This window comes from Barbatula barbatula, assembly GCF_947034865.1.
Source record: "Barbatula barbatula genome assembly, chromosome: 7".
NCBI classification, from domain to species: Eukaryota; Metazoa; Chordata; class Actinopteri; order Cypriniformes; family Nemacheilidae; genus Barbatula; species Barbatula barbatula.
The window spans coordinates 2,106,602-2,118,761 of NC_136770.1; the positions used below are offsets into that span (position 1 = coordinate 2,106,602).

General features: G+C 36.1%; 1 long non-coding RNA gene across 1 annotated transcript; it reads right to left on the minus strand.

The window, feature by feature from the left end:
* Positions 1-5,805: 5,805 nt before the first annotated feature.
* Positions 5,806-7,132, minus strand: LOC306896397. The gene is made up of 3 exons (XR_013786907.1): positions 6,929-7,132; positions 6,117-6,176; positions 5,806-5,992 (listed from the first exon to the last, which is right to left on the minus strand). It is a non-coding gene; the product is annotated as an uncharacterized lncRNA (long non-coding RNA).
* Between the last annotated feature and the right edge of the window lie 5,028 nt (positions 7,133-12,160).

The following is a 12,160-nucleotide window of genomic DNA, read 5'->3' on the forward strand; positions in this document are numbered from 1 at the left end:
AAATAATACTTTACTTTTTTATGATTTATCATTGCCCTCGGACCAAGGGCAGTAATTGGTCCAACCCTACGCCTTTCACAGAGGATATATCATTATAAAAATATCAATGTTTTACTTCACTTATTGATCAGGATGTTAAGAGACTTCCAACCACCATGACAAAAAACTTTCTGGACTACTCTGCCTTTAAATGCTCAAGTGACAAACGGGCGCCTTTGACTGACGTCATCACCACGGCAAGTTTAGGTTAAAGTTTGCGAAACCTGCTTTTATATTAAATATAAATTATATATATTTCCCTTTATCTTTTTTCTCTCTTTCATTACTATTATTTTGTTTCAACATTTCATTGTATATTCTCATTTTAACATATTGTAGTCTTTTACGATTAAAAAAAAAAGTTTACAAAACTTAATAAATAGTAAATATAGCAATCAAAACAAATTACCACTATTTTAGGGTACAAAAACCTCTTAACACAGTCGCACTATCTGTTCTTAGATAGAAGTCATTTAAAAGTTGTATTCGTTAACATTAAAGCACTTTGAAGTGAACAAACAATGAACAGCTGTATTTTATTAAGGAATACTAACAAAGCTGAAAACAAATACTGTAACAAATGCATTGCTCATAGTAAACTTTAATTAATACATTCATTTTACTGCTGGACTGGAGTGTGGAACAAAAGTTTAACGCTGATTGGCCAATACAGTAAAACTCCTTTCACCAATCAGAAACCTTTTGCCACGCCTCTACCTTTTGACACGACCCTTACTTCGGCACGCCCATTGCTCTAGGCTGCAGCTTCTTGAGGTAAGGTTATTTTAACTTGACGTTAAGCACTTTTATCTGGATTAAACATAAATCCACTAAAAATGACAATTAAAAATATCAAGACTGTAAATGATCAAATCAATTTATATCAGGACAGAAGGGAACTGTTCGTTTTCCCCTTAAGTCTGAGGGGAAGTGTTCGTTGTTTCTTCGCCGAAACATAGTAAACGGCTATAACATTTATGTGCTGTCTTTTCCGGTAAATACCAGGTTTACTTTTCGTACAAACGAATTGTCCGTATTTTTCGTAAGTCTTTAAACGCCGTAACGACCGTTGGCCGTTAAAGTCGATGTGACGCCATTTGCGCTAATGGAGCGATCATACAAATGCAAGTGAGACGAGCTGTTCGTTTTCAAAACAGACCTGTCAATCAAAGTGCTCAATCCAGTATAAGCGCGCTCCTGCTATAAAATAAATCACCAATCGCGTCCAACAAGTCCAAGCAGTTAGCCTGGACTTTCTCACGATTCAAGTTTACGTATCGTGTTGTGCTTGGTCACGTTTGAATCGAGACAACCTACTATAAATAAAGAGATCGGTGTTTTTCCTGCATTGAAACTTAAATTTGTCTTCCGCTGAAGCTTTATCGGATCATTGAATGTGATTTATCTGGATGACGCGCTTGTGTTGAGTCTCCGAACTTACGCGAGTGTTCGGACTTGATTTGGCGCTGCGCAGACCGATCGGCATATGATGTAGAAGTAGGGCGAGACAGTCTTCTTCACTGTTCCGTATGCTTTAAAACACACTAACGGAACGTTGATGTCATGTGCCGTTCGTTGTGTGCATCGCCAAATTAGCTTTCCTGTAGCTCAGTGGTAAGAGCATTGGTTGTGGGTTTGTTTCCAGGCGATTGCAGATACCTATGTATAAATGTATAGGATAATGCTGTGTTAGTCACTTTGGATAAAAGCATCTGCCAAATTCCTAAAATTAATGTAAATGAAGTCGAACACCCGTTAGTTTGGAGGCAGAGAGGATGCACGGGCACTTTCGCGAACGAGCCTGCTCTAAGAGCCGATTCTTTATAGCAAAAGATAAGAGCCGACTCCCGTCGGGGAGAGCCGAATCTTTAGCCGCAGGTATATGTGGGACACGGGATGGGCACACCATGCTGCCAGTCACACGGGAGGACATTTACATTTAGCCATTTAGCAGACGCGTTTATCCAAAGCGACTTACAAAGAGTTCAGGGAGCAATAAGCGATATGTCGTAAAAGAGCAATAGTACGATAGGTGCTAATACAAAGTTAATTGTCTGTCAAGTATTCACAGAAGAGATGGGCTTTAAGTCGTTTTTTGAAGGTTGTGAGAGATGTGGTTGACCGGACTGAGTTAGGAAGAATATACCACCATGAAGGAGTTGTGAAGGAGAATGAACGGGAAAGCGATTAAACGCCTTTATGAGAAGGAAATACAAGGCGCCGCTCTTTTGCTGAACGCAGGGACAGACTAGGACCATACCATAATGTGAAAGGAAGGGGGAAACACGCTCCGATGATAGCGAATCGCATCAGCCCATCCAGGCTGAGGCATCTAATATTTCTTAATTCTAACCTGCACTAAAAAAAGTGTCTTAATAGGACAGTTCACTCAAAAATGAAAAATGTGTCATCATTTACGCACCCTCCGGTTATATAAATGCCATTTTGATATTGTAAATATTGTATATGTTTTTGTTTTGTTGAACACAAAGTAAGATATTTTGAAGAATTTATCAACACAAACAGTTCTGGGGCACCTTTGACTACCATTTAATTTTTCCTTAATTAATTTGAAATTTAATTAAGTCTTTTGCATTTATTTTATTTGTTTGCTGTGGTTCTGTGTTCAATTACAGTTTTATCCAAAATGTTAAATATAAGGAGTTTCTATAATACGTCAGCAGGTGGCGAAAAAGAGTTGTATTATGTCAACGAACATATTAATGAAGTTTACACTGATAATGATTACAGGCTTTATCAAACTGTGTGTCTCTAATCTACTCATTAAATAAATAAACTAAGTCTATATAAGTGGTTCAGATGACCAAAGTACAAGGTTTTCTTGCATAATTAAAAAGTTCATTAGTGCAAGTTTGATTTTGACATTGATGGGGACATAAAATTGGTCTACAGAGCTGCATTGTCACTGAAGTGTAGAGTAGTTTACTTCACTCATTTAAACAATATACTAATTTAACAATTCTTAAAATAGTTTTCTACACTGTTTTCACTCTCATTGTTACACTGTTTATTGCGGTCTACAGCAGGATCAGTTTCCGTAAAAATATACAAGAAACATACAACTAGATACTTTTGATAACATACAGTAGTTTTAACAATGCAGGGATAAATGCGTACGACTGAGTGCTTAATAGACCTCTAAAACAGTGCGACCTTAATATAATGCACAACAAATAACATAATCATGTTTTAAAAGCCTCTAATCACCTGTGACTCTGCCTCTGTGTTTAAAATTAGAGCTTTAGATTGTTTAGATGTCATTTTACTTGGCAGCATATGCAGCTGTAGCTCAGACGGAAAGACACACTAAGAAACTATACTGTAGATTGTCAAGCTAACATTTGTCACAGTACCACTAACATCCTATTATATTGTTGGGTGCTTCTCGATTCTTATTTGTGCTTCCTTTTTTCCTTTCCTCGCCTCTTAGCTCCACCCCTTCAGGATGTGAGGGAAGGTAGCAAGGAAAAGACGCGGAATTAAAAGGAGTGAAATGGCATATCCTCGCTCCCTTTAGCGTCGTCAATTAATGATGACTGTACAAATTGCATATTGAAATATAAAAAATAAAGTTAAATACATACCTTAGACAGATGTTATAATCCCCACTACAATAAAATAAGTTAAAATCATGTCTTAAGTGTTCAGAAATGTATACAAGTTATGTCAAATAAATGTTATACATAAATATTAACTATATTAATAAATGATCTATATGAATATTAAATATACTGTCTGAAATAGGTCTACATTAACAATAATGTAATGCTTTATTATCACATTTATGCGTGTTTGAATATGATCTAAAGATGTGACTACGTGCAGGGGGAGGAGAATAATACGCGGGTCAGATTTAGTCGATGAAAGACTCATTGCTGTACTATAACACAAACTGCGCTATTTTTGCAGATCATGGTTGTAAAAGATTTTTAATTTCAATTAAATTATTACTGGATAAATAAATGTTGAATAAAATAACTTGTATACATAAAACCACTGATGTCCGTCTGTGTCTTGCACATATATCTGTGTCTCGCTCATGTCTCCTCAAAAAGCCTCCTCACTCTTCGCCTTTTCCAGGTGCAATTAAAGAATTGAGATGCCCTTAAAGATGGCTGAGCTCGATAGGTTTCCGGGTCATATGATGGAGGACGGAGGAGCGCGGAAAAGAGATGGCATTTTGAGAAGCACCCATAGTTTAACCTCACCTGTGACCCTGCCACCTCTACAACATGACAGGCCTTCTTCTGTCACCTGACCTAACAAAATAATGCATTCCATATTCCAACGCATTTATGGCTTAGATATCTATAGCTTACTATAATCATTACAAATGCCATAAACAAAAAAAATCTTAATTGCTTTTAAGTTGCCTACTTTGGTTTGTGTTATATTTATATAAGGTTCATGATCTACATTTTATATAGCCCAAAACATTTAGTTAGACAGAAACATAATTTGGATCATTATTTGGATAAATGTTTAATAAAAAACTAACAGTCGGTTGTCATGATATTCAGCTATATTTAGTTAACCGCATAGATGTAAATAAGAACAGACACAGACTAACGTTTAAGTTTGGAACTCATCCGGGTAATAAGGGATTGTCATGCAATGGGAAAAACATGGTTCCGGAATCAAAATGTTACGCAACTTGTATCTTTTGTCAATAAACTCTTAGCAGGAAAGTTTTTTTACCGGGTAACCTGATAATCATGCTCATTGTGACTTGTTGACAGAGCTTTGGCGAAATTGGAGCTTACAACCGAACCTAATCAGCCTACGTCACACGTTAGCGAGAGAAAGCAGAACCAATCATAAAGCTACGTGGGTTAGAGAGGCGGGACTAAACAAAGGCAGAGCCAATCCTATTAGAGACGTAAACTACGGAGGCGGGACTTATTGCTGTACTAGCACAAACTTCGCTATTTTTCCAGAACACGGTTGTAAAAGATTTTTAATTTCAATTAAATGATTACTGGATAAATAAATGTTGAATAAATTAACTTATACGTACAAGACACAAACGGACATCAGTGTTTATATTCACATCTAGATTAATTGTTGGTTGAAATTATTGGTAGGGACAATGTAGTGTTCCCTGAGTATCGACGTCTTTGGTTTGGTAATTTACACATTCATATATTTGTCATTATGTTAAAAGTAAAGTTTATGTATTTTAAATAAACAATAGTGCACACAGGGCCGTTTGAAGGAATTTGGGGGCCCCAAGCAAAATGGACATGGAGGCCCCCCCAACCCCCCGCCCGCACACACGCAAAGCCTACAGGAACCACAGCATAGCCATAAAGTTTAAGTTCAACCACACTTTATATAAATAAAAAAGGTTTACAGTGCATAAACTGCTGTTGCATAAACAGTGCATAAATAAAACATGTTTAAAGTTCAAATACTCATGTTGCATATACTGTGCATAAATAAAATAAAATTACAGTGCAAATACTGCTGTTGCATATAATGTGCATAACAAAAAACACCACTGTACCATAAAATCAAATATACATTGAAAATTTCTGTTCTGGATGCAGTGTCTTCCACTGTGAGAGATGCTATTGACGGTGTAGCTGGGGAAAAATAATGTTTTTATCAATATAATCCATCTGTCGAGGTACAGAATTCATCACTGAGTGTCTGACACCTAGAAATTTGACAGGCACTACTGTATATTAAACATTCTGAAATATCCATGGGCTAAAGTGACTGGTATTTACACAGTTTGGTGGGAATTCAATAGTGATTTGCACTGTTGTTTTTCTAACAATATGACAGCACACACTTATCAGTTTAAACTCTGGGCTGTGCAGGATATCAGCTGTAATTCTAGAGCTTGTGGTGGTACCTTGTGCTATAGAGGAAACATCAGCACTGAGAAGTGATGCATCTGATGTTGAGGATGAAGTTGATGGTGTAGCTGGGAAAATAATTGAAAAAAAAAATCTGAAATTACCTGTGAAGTACGTTTTACAATTTCACTGTTAGCATATTGAAAGAGGTCACTATTAACAGCTCAGCTCAGTGAGAGAAATTCACTCTACCTTCATCAGTGGAGGTCTCCTTAGGAAGAGCCTGAGGGCTGAGAAATTTAAGCAAAGCACCTTGAGGGAGAAAGAAAAGATGGTAACACTTAATAATAACAATCATTAATAGATGGTAAATTGATAGTTAATTAATATTTAGTTTACTGTCATTTAACTGTTAGCAAACAGTCTTTTTACTGTTAACAAACAATGAAATTATAATTATATGTTTACTAATTATTAGTAGTGCTGTAAATTAACAGTTTATTGTAACACACATTATATCTATCATATAATATATTAGGTATCGGGTAATGATTAAACATTTTTTGTAAACCTTTAAGAAACCATTTTAAAATATCTATAAACATTACATAGATAGACGACCAGATATTCCTAACACTTTGTTAAGGGTTACTAATGCTTAAAAACATCCCAAGCTAATGTTTGATGCACGGAATTTATTGTGTGGTTTTCCTAACACCCCCATTTGGTAAATAGATCATCACGGTGGAATAGTTAGTATAGCATGCTAACGTTATGCCACTTTCATCAAAACCTATTACAAAGCTATAGCAATGTCATGTCATTAAATACGATAAACAGTGATTCTGGAACAGATCTGCATCTTCCTTATCCCGTTAAAAAACATATTACAGTAGTATGTAACCATATTCCGTCCGAAGTTGCACTAACTGTTCGTTACAAGCAGCATTTGCCGTCAGGCAGGTTACAGGTAACGTTAGCTAACATATTTTTGCAAGCCTACCTGCTGCAAAATGACACCAAGACAAGAAGAGCTATTTTATCCAGTGTAATTTATCACTTACCACTATCTTGTTTATTCTTATCCTCCTCTTCCTTTCTCTTCTTTCTTTTTTGGGATCCTGAAGCATAATTCCGCTTCATGACTGCCGACGGAGGTTTTGTTTTTGCCGGCAGCAGAGATCACGAAAGGGGCCCCTTGAGGGGGATCCCAATAAAAGTGTCATTGCACTTTACTGCATTGACTGTCAAAGGGGCGCTCAGTTTGTCGTTGCATTTTATTCTTAACCAGTTGTTGTCTTTGGGCCCCAGGCCAGCTCGGGGCCCCAAGCAATTGCTTGGTTTGCTTGCCTTGTCGCGACGGGCCTGAGTGCACAGTAGCCTACCTGTAACTGCGCTTTGCATCCGCTTTCTTCTGATTGCTGAACGAGACTCACATGCCTTTCTAGTCTAATCAGTATCATGAGACTCAACAGTGACGTCATGTGGTCAGTGTGGGCGTGTATGCGTTCAAGTAGAAGATCCAACCAATTACACGCCGGAACTGGAATTCTATTTGTTACCGTCACTTTTTTGTTCTACAGTTTTTAGAGAAATGCATGACATGAATTAAACGTAATAAAGTCGTTTTTCAAACATAAACCAACAACAACAAAAAATAAATAAATGATACAAAATGCACACAAAACACAAGCGCTTGCATATACAGTTAATAAGTATTTGTACTGTACTGTATTTGTTGAAAGTCAAGTATTTTTGCCTTTTTTCCATAAAAGTTAAAAAAGTTTTTAGTAGTGCAAAAAATACAACACAACACAGTAGTGAAAAAAGACAAAATAAGGGCAATATTTAACAAGTAGGCTATAAAATAAAATAAAAACAGGTGAAGAGTAAAGTAAAAACAAGTGACAGTCAAGTAAAGAATGTATAAAGTATACACAAATACAATAAAAGTCTAAAACACCAGACAATGTTCATTTGTCTGTTACGTTCCAATTTTATTATTATTTTCGTAAGAATCTTTACATTGTTGCTAAAACACAACTACACATTTAAATACAAGTACATTCATACTCTCTACTTCAATTTAGACCATACATTTCAATGAATTATTTATTATTGAATTATAAATTAATTATATAGTGTTGCGGTGATTATTATAAATTTTTTATCTGTGCACACCATTTTTTCCCAAAATTCATTTGCACTTGTAATCTAATCAAAAACATTAGTCCCGCCCTAAGTTTTATTGCTAATTTTGTTGTGACTTCTGTCTTGTCTGGTCGCTGTCTGACAGTAGAGGTGTGTTGACGTTTTGTCGAGCACGTGCTCGCCGTTGTTTGACGGCAGGCACGTGATCAGTGTCTACGTCATTCGCCCGCCCTTGTGTTTCCCTGTTAGGGCTTTCCCCTCACCGGTGATTCACTTAGTTTTCACTCGCTCACCTGCTGCTGCCCATTTTCATACCAGTAATCATTTCACACCGGTTCCCTATTATCACTCAGTAGTTTTTCTCTTTATTACCCTTCTGTGTTTCTCGTCCTGTGTCTGACCGTTGCATGATAACTGGCCAGTTCAGACTGCCGTAGGTCTAGCGTGGCTAGTTTATTACACATTGTCAAAGCCTTAGTTCTTGTCCTAGTCAAAGCCAGGTCTTGCGCTCGTCTTGGTATTTCCCTCCCGTGCATCTCGAGGAAGTACTTGCCTTTAGTCTCCACTGCTCTGTCACTCCTCTCCATAGTTCCCAGCGGGTGTCCAGGACCGCTCTCTCTGCTCTATCAGTGAAAACTCAAGCCCCGCCGCACATGATGAACTCTCTGACACGAGGGGAAACCAGAGACGCACACATTACAGACTCTCTCATGCCTCTCGTTGATATTGTGTTATTTGACATACTGTAAAGGTAAAACTCCCAATTAAGAACACATAATTAAGTGCAATCTTACATTATTGTTCACATTTTTCCATGACAGAAAATGAATAACAGTGAGGAGGAGCCGGCGCCAAATCCACCTGTGAGTATGGAAACCTCTTTTAGCATAATTCAGTTTTGAAGTCAAACTCCAGATATCTCTTCTGTTATTTTGATTTGTCGTATTTGTAATTGGTATGACAAGTCATAACACGCAATGATGATATCTACAATTTTATTTTGGCTAGTCATAATGTTCATTCGAGATATCTACAACGCTGTTTTGACTAGTTATATTCTTCCGTTGACCTCCATTAGAAAATATTTTCAATATGTATTATATCTACAAAGGAAATTAAAGATATCTATAATTGATTTATACTATTTTATTCCAATAATCTCATAATATATATTCCTAGTGGTTAGAGCGTTAGGCTTGTGATCAGAAGGTTGCCAGTTTGAATCTCAGTGCCAGCAGGTCATGACTGAAGTGCCCTTGAGCAAGACACCTTACCCTGAATGCTCTGCAGTAATGTGTCACTGTAAAAAACTACTTGTAAGTCGCTTTGCATAAAAGCGTCTGCCAAATGAATAAATGTCAAATGTAAATATATACAAGATATCTTTAATTAATCATTTTTAAAGATATCAAAAATACATTTGTAGATATCTGAAAGTAATTTATTTCTAGTCAAATTACAATTGTAGATATCTTGAATTGGATTTTTGACTAGGCTAAACTTACAGTGCATTATACTAGGCAGGGCTCGACATGAACGCTTGTCCGGGACAAGTGAATGTTTTGTTTGGGCAAATGAGGGAGACTTTTACTTGCCCGACTGGACAAGTAACATAACTTGAAAAATAATTGTGATACGGAAACTCGGTTTGGGCTAAGAATAATACGAATAGGTGCATTAGACAGAGTACCCAGAATCCTGTTATTTTCATGTGTCATCTGATTGTTATACGTGAATGAGGTGCACAGCTTAAAATATTACACGAGCGATGGTCCAGGATTTGTCTGAGGATACATGAGGATGTAAACTCATGAACTTCATCGAGAGTTTATTTTACAAGTATTTTACTGTTTGAGTGAAGCTATCGTTAACGTACAGCCCTGACACCAATACAAATCACTGCTTGCCTTTGTGCTATAGTTAATATTCTGTAGGTGGCAGCAGCAGATACTACATTTACATTTACATTTAGTCATTTAGCAGATGCTTTTATCCAAAGCCACTTACAAAGAGTTCGGGGAGAAATAAGCGATATCTCGTAAAAGAGAAATAGAACATTAGGTGCTAATACAAAGTTACACAAGGTGAAACACTTAAGCAAACTTGTCCATTCAGGTTTGAAGCTGCTTGACATGTTAATTGCTTAGTTTCATATCAAATCAGTTTGTGCAGTTCACTTTTCAGATAAAAGAACTGAAAAGTTCTTATTGCTTTTGCCGTTCACATTAAAATATTATGCTCCAAAAAATACCACACTGCCTGTTCTGAATGCTTTTGCTGGAAGTAAAGTTAAGTGGAGGAGCCTGATAAAAATGCTTGTTTAAACAAAAAGTCATCTGACAGACTTTGAGTGTTTTGCATCAGAATTCTTCCTATGGAACCGAGAACATGGGAGGATTGAAAACAAATTCCACTATCAGCGCTCGCCTTTTGTTTTCATTGAACCCTGTTCTGACAAATCCATATTCTTTCAAATATAAGTCACATGTAACAACACTCAGCGTACTCATTCGATTGCAGGATTATGGAATGATTATTACGAAAGATTGCAAAAATAAGATCTGTGATTAACAAAGGTTTATGACACGTACATGCAAGATAATCTTTACAAGTTTACACCTCATGTATGAAAGAGATGTATAACAACACATGTATGAAACCCAAATACAATTGCCAAAAATAAAAACCTAACGAAGATATACTGGTACTGTAGTTGTATGTGTCCTATAGTGTGACATAGCAAAATTTGGAAAACAAAATATTATTATTAATATTAGTATGTATACTGTAATATGAAATAGTATAAGAGAGATTTATCTTCATTGTTGTTTTTTTCTTAATTTTGACCTAATAAGGAGGATCACTGGCCGTATGAGGAGGCCACAGAGGCGCCTGTGGAAAATCCACCGGTGAGTATGGAAACCGCTTTTAGCATAATTCAGTTTTGAAGTCAAACTCCAGATATCTCTTCTGTAAATTTGATTTGTCGTATTTGTAATTGATATGACAAGTCATAACACGCAATGATGATATCTACAATTTTTAATTTGGCTAGTCATAATGTTCATTCGAGATATCTACAACGCTGTTTTGACTTGTTATATTCTTCCGTTGACCTCCATTAGAAAATATTTTCAATATGTATTATATCTACAAACGAAATTATGAAATTAAAGATATCTATAATTGATTTATACTATTTTATTCCAATAATCTCATAATATATATTCCTAGTGGTTAGAGCGTTAGGCTTGTGATCAGAAGGTTGCCAGTTTGAATCTCAGTGCCAGCAGGTCATGACTGAAGTGCCCTTGAGCAAGACACCTTACCCTGATTGCTCTGCAGTAATGTGTCACTGTAAAAAACTACTTGTAAGTCGCTTTGCATAAAAGCGTCTGCCAAATGAATAAATGTCAAATGTAAATATATACAAGATATCTTTAATTAATCATTTTTAAAGATATCCAAAAATACATTTGTATTGTAGATATCTGAAAGTAATTTATTTCTAGTCAAATTACAATTGTAGATATCTTGAATTGGATTTTTGACTAGGCTAAACTTACAGTGCATTATACTAGGCAGGGCTCGACATGAACGCTTGTCCGGGCAAGTGAATATTTTGTATGGGCAAATGAGGGACACTTTTACTTGCCCGACTGGACAAGTAACGTAACTTGAAAAATAATTGTGATACGGAAAATCGGTTTGGGCTAAGAATAATACGAATAGGTGCATTAGACAGAGTGCACAGAATCCTGTTATTTTCATTGGCATCTGACTGTTATACGTGAATGAGGTGCACAGTTTAAGTTTTAAAGAAAGACCAAGCATAACCACAAACTATTTGAACATTATGCCACTGTTTATATCAAACCACTTAAACACTGCGGCCATTTTTTAAAACTAAAGGTGTCATGATGAGAAATGTCATGACAAATTAAGAGAATAACAAAAGTATTCAAGAAATAATAAACAAAAGATCCCAAACACACTGTAAAGAATTTCAGTAAAATATTGTTTCAACCTTACTTTAATGTAGGTTATGGTCAATGATAGCAAGTGTTACTATTTAAAGTGCCAAAAGTCCTATAAGAAAAAGAAAACCTTGACATTTTAATTGCGTTACATTTTCAAATTGTTCA